The 10,828-nt window shown below is 48.6% G+C and overlaps 1 long non-coding RNA gene across 1 annotated transcript; it reads left to right on the top strand.

Moving 5' to 3' along the window:
• Positions 1-10,065: 10,065 nt before the first annotated feature.
• LOC116353325 (uncharacterized) lies at positions 10,066-10,453 on the top strand. The gene is made up of 2 exons (XR_004202643.1): positions 10,066-10,157; positions 10,317-10,453. It is a non-coding gene; the product is annotated as an uncharacterized LOC116353325 (long non-coding RNA).
• The last annotated feature ends 375 nt before the right edge of the window (positions 10,454-10,828 follow it).

Here is a 10,828-nt window from a genome sequence, read left to right on the forward strand (position 1 = left end):
TGCTATCAGGCAAAGCGGCTCTTTGGGGAACGGCGGTGTGGGCGAACCAGGACCCATGCTGCACCTCTTTCCAGACACTCTCCGAGGAGATGAGAAGGGTCTTCGATCGGGCCGTGGCGGGTAGGGAGGCGGCCAGACTACTCGCTGACCTTCGCCAAGGAGACCGTTCAGTATCGGAATACTCCATCCAATTCCGCACTCTGGCCGCAGAGTGTCAGTGGAACGAGGAGGCGCAGTGGGACATGTTCCTGCATGGGCTGGAGGACCGGATCCAGAAGGAGATTTATGTTCTGGACCTTCCCAGGAATTTAAATGGACTAGTGGAACTAGCCTTGAGGGTCGACGCTCGTCTGAGTCGTATTGGCCACCGAGCATGCCCTAACAGACCGTATAACGACACGGAGGGCTGGCATGCCAGCGGCGGGAACACGGCCAGTTCAGCCTCCGCTCACGAACCCATGCAGCTGGGGAGAGCTCGCCTCTCCCGGGAAGAGAGGGAGAGGCTGAGATCCCAAGGACTCTGTCTCTACTGTGGTAGAGCGGGCCACTTTATCCACTCCTGCCCGGTAAAAGATCAGGCCCGGTAGTAAGCTTGAGGCTACTATCGGGTGGTGTCACCACAGAGAAGACCTCATCATCTACTCTCCTCCCGGTAAGACTAAGATGGGCCAACCACACGCACGACACCCAAGCCTTACTGGATTCAGGAGCAGAGGGTAATTTCATGGACTTCAAGCTCGCTCACAAACTCCAGATTCCTATCACCTCACTCTCGCACAAGATATCCGTCAACGCTCTCAATGGTCAAGAACTCCCTAACATTTCTCACACCACTGAACCTATCACACTCATCACTTCTGGCAATCACACTGAGACACTATCATTTCTACTCATGGACTCACCCCTTGCACCATTAGTTCTCGGCCACCCTTGGCTCACCCAACACAACCCCAGAGTTGACTGGGGTCATAACTCTATATCCATGTGGAGTAACAAGTGCCTTGAGTCCTGTTTGGTGTCTGCTTGTTCGTCTGTGTCTGATTCTGTGTTTCTAGAGGAGGCAGTGGATTTGTCTAACGTGCCCGTTGAATACCTCGACCTGAAGGAGGTGTTCAGTAAGTCCCGTGCTGCTTCTCTTCCTCCGCATCGTCCCTATGACTGTGCAATAGAATTATTGCCAGGTGAGTCTCCGCCTAAAGGCAAGTTATATTCACTCTCTGTTCCTGAGAGGGAGGCTATGGAGAGATACATCTCTGATTCTCTGGCATCTGGATTCATTCGTCCTTCCTCTTCTCCAGCGGGGGCCGGGTTCTTCTTTGTGGGGAAGAAGGACGGTTCTCTGCGTCCTTGCATTGATTACCGTGGGTTGAATAACATCACAGTGAAGAATACCTATCCCTTACCGTTGATGTCCTCAGCCTTTGAAAGGTTACAGGGAGCATCCGTGTTCACTAAGTTGGATTTACGGAATGCATATCATTTGGTTCGCATAAGGGGGGGGGACGAATGGAAGACCACGTTTAACACCCCCAGAGGGCACTTCGAATATTTGGTCATGCCTTTTGGGCTATCCAACTCCCCAGCGGTTTTCCAGGCACTCGTCAATGACGTGCTGAGAGATATGATTGATCAGTTCATATATGTTTACCTGGATGACATACTGATTTTTTCTTCTTCTCTCCAGGAACACGTTCAGCACGTCAGACGAGTGCTTCAGAGGTTGTTGGAGAATGGACTTTTTGTCAAGGCGGAGAAATGCATTTTTCATGCACAATCCGTTCCATTCCTAGGTTACATCGTCTCGACTGAAGGTATTCGCATGGATCCTGACAAGGTTAAGGCTGTGGTGGATTGGCCAAGCCCAGATTCCCGTAAGGCCCTACAGAGGTTTCTGGGATTCGCCAATTTCTACCGGCGTTTCGTTCGCAACTTTAGCCAGATAGTCGCTCCTCTTACCGCCTTAACCTCCCCCAGAGTGACGTTAAGGTGGTCCGATACAGCCGAGGCTGCATTCACCAAACTCAAGAGCCGCTTTGTTTCGGCTCCCATCCTCATTGCTCCCGATCCCTCGCGTCAGTTCGTGGTGGAGGTGGACGCTTCAGAGGTGGGGGTAGGTGCGGTACTTTCCCAACGTTCCTCTTCTGACGACAAGATGCACCCTTGCGCGTTCCTTTCCCATCGGTTATCACCTGCGGAACGCAACTACGACATTGGCAACAGAGAGTTGTTGGCAGTGAAGTTAGCACTGGAGGAGTGGCGCCATTGGTTAGAGGGTTCGTGGGTACCTTTTATAGTTTGGACCGATCACAAGAATTTAGAATATATCAGAACCGCCAAGCGACTCAACTCCAGGCAGGCGCGGTGGGCACTCTTTTTCGGACGTTTTGACTTCTCTCTCTCGTATCGCCCGGGTTCCAAGAATGTCAAACCCGATTCCCTTTCTCGCATTTTTGACCATTCCGAACGCCCATCCACTCCCGAGTGCATCCTACCCGGGACCCTAGTGGTCTCCACACTCACATGGGAGGTTGAATCGAGGGTCAAAACGGCCTTAGAAGGGGTAACGCCTCCGCCCGGTTGCCCGCCTAATCGGTTGTTTGTGCCGGAGGGGTGTCGGTCCGATGTTATTCGGTGGGGACATTGCTCCAACGTAGCGTGTCATCCAGGAGTCAGCCGCACTAGCTTTTTGGTTAAGCAACGCTTTTGGTGGCCACTGATGGCTCGTGACATTCACAGTTTTGTCTTGGCTTGCTCGGTTTGTGCCACTGGGAAGACTTCTAATCGACCCCCAGATGGGTTACTCCAACCGCTGTCGGTCCCTTCGAGACCCTGGTCCCACATCGCGCTAGATTTTGTTACCGCCCTCCCGCCCTCCCAGGGCAAGACGGTTGTTTTGACCGTGGTGGACCGGTTCTCGAAGGCGGCTCATTTTATTCCCTTGCCTAAATTACCATCTGCCAAGGAGACAGCGGTAACTGTCGTGGATCACGTCTTTCGCTTACATGGCCTGCCGATGGACGTAGTTTCTGACAGGGGGCCCCAATTTGTGTCCAAGTTTTGGCAAGAGTTTTGTAGGTTACTGGGAGCGAGTGTCAGCCTGTCTTCAGGGTTTCATCCCCAGAGCAACGGTCAAACGGAGAGGGCCAACCAAGATTTGGAGAGAGTGTTGCGATGTTTGGTTTCTAAGAATCCCTCTTCCTGGAGTCAACAACTCTCTATGGTTGAGTACGCTCACAATTCGTTGCCAGTGGCAGCCACGGGTCTCTCTCCGTTTGAGTGTAGTTTAGGTTACCAGCCACCTATCTTTCCCAGTACGGAGTCCGAGGTCACTGTTCCCTCCGCTCACGCTTTCATCCAAAGGTGCCGTCACGCATGGAGCAGAGCCCGTGAGACTCTTCTCCGGGTGGGGGCGCGCACCAAGGCTAAGGCCGATCGCCACCGGTCGAAGCCTCCGGTATACGTCGTTGGCCAAAGAGTGTGGCTTTCTACTAAGAACATTCCACTCCGATCCGTTTCGAACAAGCTTGCCCCCAAATTTATCGGCCCGTTCAAAGTCACCAGGATCATTAGTCCGGTGGCGGTCTGGCTCAAGCTTCCTCCGGCGTATAGGAGAATTCATCCTACCTTTCATGTGTCTAAAATAAAACCTGTGTTTCAGGCACGCATTAACCCGCCGGTCCCGGTTCCCCCGCCGCCACGACTTGTTGATGGGGAACCCACCTTTTCTGTCAATCGTATTTTGGACTCTAGAAGGAGGGGACGCGGATTCCAGTACCTGGTGGACTGGGAGGGTTACGGCCCGGAGGAGAGAAGTTGGGTACCTGCTAGGGACATTCTGGATCACTCCCTTATCGATGATTTCAATCGACAGGTAAATTCGCCTGGGAACGCCAAGAGGCGTTCCTAGGGGGGGGGGTATTGTCACGGTTCATGAATCCACTGCCTCCCTCTCTCTCTCTCTCTCTCTCTCTCTCTCTCTCTCTCTCTCTCTCTCTCTCCCGTGTTTGTGTGGGCGTGGTTCCCAATCTCAGCCTGATTGTCTGTGCCAGCTGGAATCACTTATCTTCCCTTTATATGTTCTGTAACCAGTGTTTCTTGTTGTCAGATCGTTGTTACTTCTCTGAGTTTGTGTCGTGTGTCCGTACTCATCTCTCACCGCCCTTGTGTGGATTATCTGCTGTGCTCCCTCCTACACATCCGGACACACTCCCCTGGATTTCTCAGCACGCTATCATCGGAAGATGCGCCCTAGTCCCTGGGTCGGATTCCGTCTGAGTACAGTCAGTCTGTCCTGTTGCTGCTGTAAACTGTATTCATTAAACCATCGTTGCTTGCATCTTGCATCCGCCTCTGTATTGTCACATAGGGAGCCTGGGCCAGTGAATGTGGTATGGGAGAGCCCTAGGGGGCCTTGGCCAGGGAATGCGGTACGGGAGGGTCCTAGGGGGCCTTGGGCAAGGGATTGCGGTACGGGAGGGCCCTAGGGGGCCTGGTCCTGGTGACCCGCTGTCTAAGTATTCGTAGACCCTATATCTGATGCTGTCTGGACAGTGAAACAGCACCTCTCTGTCTCCGTATGTGTAGACCATGTATCTGATGCTGTCTGGACAAAAAGAGTATGACGTGTCATGGGAGGGCCCTAGGGGCTCTGAGACATGGCTGGTGGTATTGGAGGGCCCCAGGTGGCCTGGGCCAGGGAATGTGATAGAGAAGACTCAAGGCTCTAATCGCTGCCAAAGGTGCTTCAACAAAGTACAGGACTGATGGTAGCGCTCACCTTGTCTTCTCCAGACAAGCTTTTTTCCAGATGCCCCAAACAATCGGAAAGGGGATTCATTAAAGAAAATGACTTTACCCCGTCCTCAGCAGTCCAATCCCTGTACCTTTTGCAAAATAGTTTTTCCTTGAGAGAAGTGGCTTCTTTGCTGCCCTTCTTGACACCAGGCCATCCTCCAAAAGTCTTCGCCTCACTGTGCGTGCAAATGCACTCACACCTGCCTGCTGCCATTTCTGAGCAAGCTCTGTACTGGTGGTGCCCCGATCCTGCAGCTGAATCAACTTTAGGAGACGGTCCTGGCGCTTGCTGGACTTTCTAGGGCGCCCTGAAGCCTTCTTCACAACAATTGAACTGCTCTCCTTGAAGTTCTTGATGATCCGCTAACTGGTTGATTTAGGTGCAATCTTACTGGCAGCAATATCCTTGCCTGTGAAGCCCTTTTTGTGCAATTCAATGATGACGGCACATGTTTCCTTGCAGATAAGCATGGTTGACAGAGGAAGAACAATGATTCCAAGCACCATCCTCCTTTTGAAGCTTCCAGTCTGTTATTCAAACTCAATCAGAATGAAAGAGTGATCTCCAGCATTGTCCTCGTCAACATTCACACCTGTGTTAACGAGAGAATCACTGACATGATGTCAGCTTGTCCTTTTGTGGCATGGCTGAAATGCAGTGGAAATGTTTTTGGGGGATTCAGTTCATTTGCATGGCCAAGAGAGACTTTGCAATTAATTGCAATTCATCTGACCACTCTTCTTAACATTCTGGAGTATATGCAAAGTGCATTTATACAAACTGAGGCAGCAGACTTTGTAAAAATGTATATTTGTGTCAGTCTCAAAACTTTTGGCCACGGCTGTATATATGTGTGTATGTGAAGAGTGTCAGTTTCAGTGTGTGTGGATAAGTGGTAGAGACCTGAGGATGGCTGAGTGGTAGAGACCTGAGGATGGCTGAGTGGTGGAGACCTGAGGATGGCTGAGTGTTAGAGACCTGAGGATGGCTGAGTGGTGGAGACCTGGGGATGGCTGAGTGGTAGAGACTTGAGGATGGCTGAGTGGTGTGGACCTGACGGTGGCTGAGTGCTAGAGACCTGAGGATGGCTGAGTGCTAGAGACCTGAGGATGGCTGAGTGGTAGAGACCTGAGGATGGCTGAGTGGTAGAGACCTGAGGATGGCTGAGTGGTGGAGACCTGAGGATGGCTGAGTGGTGGAGACATGAGGATGGCTGAGTGGTAGAGTCCTGAGGATGGCTGAGTGGTAGAGACTTGAGGATGGCTGAGAGGTGGGACAGGAGGAGGTATCAGAGGCATGCTGAGTGGGACTAGGGGCTCCGCAGTAATCTAAAACAATGATAACTATCCAAAATGACAATATTCAAGGCATATTTACATTTGAGAGAGACATAAAACGAGGCATAAAGCAATCACAGGTGTTGATTGGGAGAGCTAGCTATGACAACAACGGATAAGACAACAACAGCTAATCAGCTAAGGCAACAACAACAGGTAAAATGGCACTGAATGGGCAGAGAGGGTCTGTTAACTACACACAGGGCCTGAGTTGGAGGCTAGGGGCAACATATAAACAACAAATTAACAAAATGGAGTACTGTGATTAATGGACAGTCCAGCAGCCATCACCTATGTAGCCTAGTGATCATAGGGTCCAGTGAACAGCAATAGATGGAGCAGGGAAGCCACCGGGTTGTCGTTACTACCTAGTAAGCTGGGGACACAAGGTTTAAAGTTACCAGGCCGGAGCTAGTAGAAGCACCTGCTCCGACGTCTACTACCTAGCAAGCTGGAGACACAGCGTTTAAAGTTACCAGGCCGGGGCTAGTAGAAGCGCCTGCTCCGACGTCTACTACCTAGCAAGCTGGGGACACAGCGTTTAAAGTTACCAGGCTGGGGCTAGTAGAAGCGCCTGCTCCGACGTCTACTACCTAGCAAGCGGGAGACACAGCGTCTGGGGCTAGTAGAAGCACCTGCTCCGACGTCTACTACCTAGTAAGCTGGGGACACAGCGTTTAAAGTTAGCAGGCCGGGGCTAGTAGAAGCACCTGCTCCGACGTCTACTACCTAGCAAGCTGGGGACACAGCGTTTAAAGTTAGCAGACTGGGGCTAGTAGAAGCACTTGCTCCGACGTCTGGCAAAGGCCGGTTGGGGGCACAGCGGATGGAGTTACGTCGGCAGACCAGTTGTGGTGGAACGGCGGGGCTTCGTGTCGGCAAAGGGTCCAGGACAGTTGGCGAAATAAGTATTGTGGTTGTAGTAATTTAGTTTGCTAGCCGAGAGATGCACCTGGCTCACGGCTAACTGGTGCTAGCTTCAGGACAGGGGCGTTAGCCACTATAGTCTCTCGGTAGCAGCTAGCTAGCAGCGATGATCCGATGCAAAAGTCCAGAGCTTACTGCAAGGATCCGGTGGACTAGTGTAGTTCATGCAGTGTTGGGGAAGAGTCCGGAAGGCATCAGCTGTGTAGCCAAGTGATCACTGAGCGGGCCGGGAGGTGGGCCACTCTTTATCACTTTACCACAGTACTACGTCATACCAGACCAATGTCTGCCTGCTTGAATGCCAACAACTCAGATACACATTAAGACATGAAATGACCCATGGCATCGATAGGACCTCAGTCAGAGATAAAATAATAGAACATTCAGAATGGGTGAATATTTCCTTTAACCATCAATCAACTACCTCCAGATATCAGTGCATCAGATCTCCCTCTCTGCTCTACTAAACCCTGCTTCCTGTCCCACATAGACTCCTCCTGCAGGGTTCATCTCAGGTCTCTGATGTTTTAGATGTTCTCATAAGGAGGCAACATCCCTCTATAAGATCACTGAGATGAGTTGATGAGAAGCCACCTCTAATTCATGTAGAGTGGTTTGTCTGTCTCATTCTTTCTGTCTCCTTAACAGTGAGTCAACATGATCAGAATTCTTATCTCCATCACCATGGGTTACACAGCCTGGGCTGCAGGTATTCAGATCATTGATTTCATCAACTAATAATATCCTCATTTGATTGGTTTTTATGTTTCAGGAGAAATGTTTTATTTAATGTTGTTTCACATCTCTCTCTCTCTCTCTCTCTCTCTCTCTCTCTCTCTATCTCTCTATCTATCTATCTATCTATCTATCTATCTATCTATCTATCTATCTATCTATCTATCTATCTATCTATCTATCTATCTATCTATCTATCTATCTATCTATCTATCTATCTAAAGGTTCTTCTCTCAGTAACCAGGTTCACCAGAGTCCTGCATCTCTGTACAAGAACAAGGGAGAGTCGGCTATGATGAAGTGTTCACATAGTATATCAGGCTATAATCAAATCCTCTGGTACAAGCAATCAAACAGAGAATTTGTGTTTTTAGGATACATGATCGGGACATCTGGATCTCCTGAGGCTGGATTTGATATAGTAGGAGATGCTAGTGCAGGTGGTACCAGCACCTTAACCATCAAACAACTAACTCCAAATAGCAGTGCTGTGTATTACTGTGCTGCTAGTTTACACAGTGCATTAGATCTCCCTCTCTGCTCTACAAAAACCTCCTCACTGGTGTACTGTAGACTAATCACACCTGTATTAACATCACACTGTATCTGACTCTGATTCAATGCCAAAACACTCACCAGCTGGTCTAACAGAAAGGGGAGGTTCCCTCTGATATACAGGAGACCATGATACAGTATGGTATGATATCATGTCTTCCCTGTAGGTGGAGTTACAGCTCAACTAATCCATGTGGACTCACCAGACACAGTACCACAGTAAACTATGGTGTGTAGTAAGGAGTCTGAGAGTTGAAGATCCATGTCCTTTTGAATGTTCATCTGGACTCAGTGTTGAACTAACAATCTTTCACTGTTGGATATTTTCTACCTTTGAACGTGAATCTCTTGATTATTCTGGAATACAGGTTAGATACCGTCTAAAATAATGTATAATTCCATATATTTCCTGAATGACTACAGTAGTTATAACAAACAGGTCTCTCTCTCCTCTTCTGTAATAGGTGAACTGCTCTGTTCCAGCGTTCTTCAGTCTCCATCTTCAGTATTTCAGAGTACTGGAGAAACTGCTGTCCTGTTCACACACTCTCCCCAGCTACACCACCATACTGTGGTATCAGCAGGTAGAACACACTCTCCCCAGCTACAACACCCTACTGTGGTATCAGCAGGTGGAACACACTCTCCCCAGTTACAACACCATACTGTGGTATCAGCAGGTGGAACACACTCTCCCCAGCTACAACACCATACTGTGGTAGCAGCAGGCCTTCTATAAATGTCTCTACTGTAGGATGGTATGGGGCTTCTATAAATGTCTCTACTGTAGGTTGGTAGGGGGCTTCTATAAATGTCTCTACTGTAGGTTGGTATGGGGCTTCTATAAATGTCTCTACTGTAGGATGGTATGGGGCTTCTATAAATGTCTCTACTGTAGGATGTATGGGGCTTCTATAAATGTCTCTACTGCAGGATGGTATGGGGCTTCTATAAATGTCTCTACTGTAGGATGGTATGGGGCTTCTATAAATGGCTCTACTGTAGGATGGTATGGGGCTTCTATAAATGTCTCTACTGCAGGATGGTATGGGGCTTCTATAAATGTCTCTACTGTAGGATGGTATGGGGATTCTATAAATGTCTCTACTGTAGGATGGTATGGGGCTTCTATAAATGTCTCTACTGTAGGATGTATGGGGCTTCTATAAATGTCTCTACTGTAGGATGTATGGGGCTTCTATAAATGTCTCTACTGTAGGATGGTATGGGGCTTCTATAAATGTCTCTACTGTAGGATGTATGGGGCTTCTATAAATGTCTCTACTGTAGGATGTATGGGGCTTCTATAAATGTCTCTACTGTAGGATGGTATGGGGCTTCTATAAATGTCTCTACTGTAGGATGTATGGGGCTTCTATAAATGTCTCTACTGTAGGATGGTATGGGGCTTCTATAAATGTCTCTACTGTAGGATGGTATGGGGCTTCTATAAATGTCTCTACTGTAGGATGTATGGGGCTTCTATAAATGTCTCTACTGCAGGATGGTATGGGGCTTCTATAAATGTCTCTACTGTAGGTTGGTATGGGGCTTCTATAAAAAAATAAGTGCACTGTATAAGGAATAGGGTGCCATTGAATAAACATCACTTGGGAGGATCATTACTGTACCACCTATGGATTGTGGATGTCATATCCTGTTTGGATTGTGATGTCATATCCTGTTTTATATATTCTTCCCATTTGAGTTCAAAATGACTCAGTTCCTCTGATGTTGTTCTCGTTGACTGGGAGTCAAAATGTTCCATTTCCTCATCACATTCTCTGTACTACTTATTTGCCTTATGGGTAATAGGCCTAATACACATTTTGGAAATCATCAATTATTTTGATGTCCAGGATGGGCATTTCTGTGTATGTGTCCATCCATTGGGGTATAAGGGCCCAATGTGGATATAATTTCATCCATCACTTGAAGTAAAATGTCTTCTCTCCACCTCTACCCAGGTCTCTCTCTCAGCCTTGAGGTTTATCAGACTCCCTCTGAAGTCTTACTGAAACGTGGAGAGAACGTTCAGATCTTCTGCCACCATGAGAGAACTAACTACAGACTGATGCAGTGGTTCCAGCAGTCACCGGGAGAACTCAAATGTATAGCCTATTTATTGTTTAAGTCTCAAACCACGTACATTGAAGAACATCTAAACGTGAGTGGGGATTTGAGTCAGAACGACCCGAAGAATGTTTCTCTGAACATGTTCAACCTTAAAGGTCCCGATCACAGTGCAGTTTATTACTGTGCTGCAAGTGAAGGCCACAGTGTTGTAGATTCCCTCTCTGCACTACAAAAACCCTGTGTGTCACAATCTGTCTCACTGTAGTAAACTATTTAACAGAACACCTCCCTCACACCTGCGTTGAGGTCTGGATTTGATCCGATATACTGTAACCACAACTAGAATGAGTAGAACGGGCCTCCTCATTCAAGTCAATGATGCCATAATGGGTGGACTGGCAGC

The sequence above is a fragment of the Oncorhynchus kisutch genome, linkage group LG14 (genome assembly GCF_002021735.2).
Source record: "Oncorhynchus kisutch isolate 150728-3 linkage group LG14, Okis_V2, whole genome shotgun sequence".
NCBI lineage: Eukaryota > Metazoa > Chordata > Actinopteri > Salmoniformes > Salmonidae > Oncorhynchus > Oncorhynchus kisutch.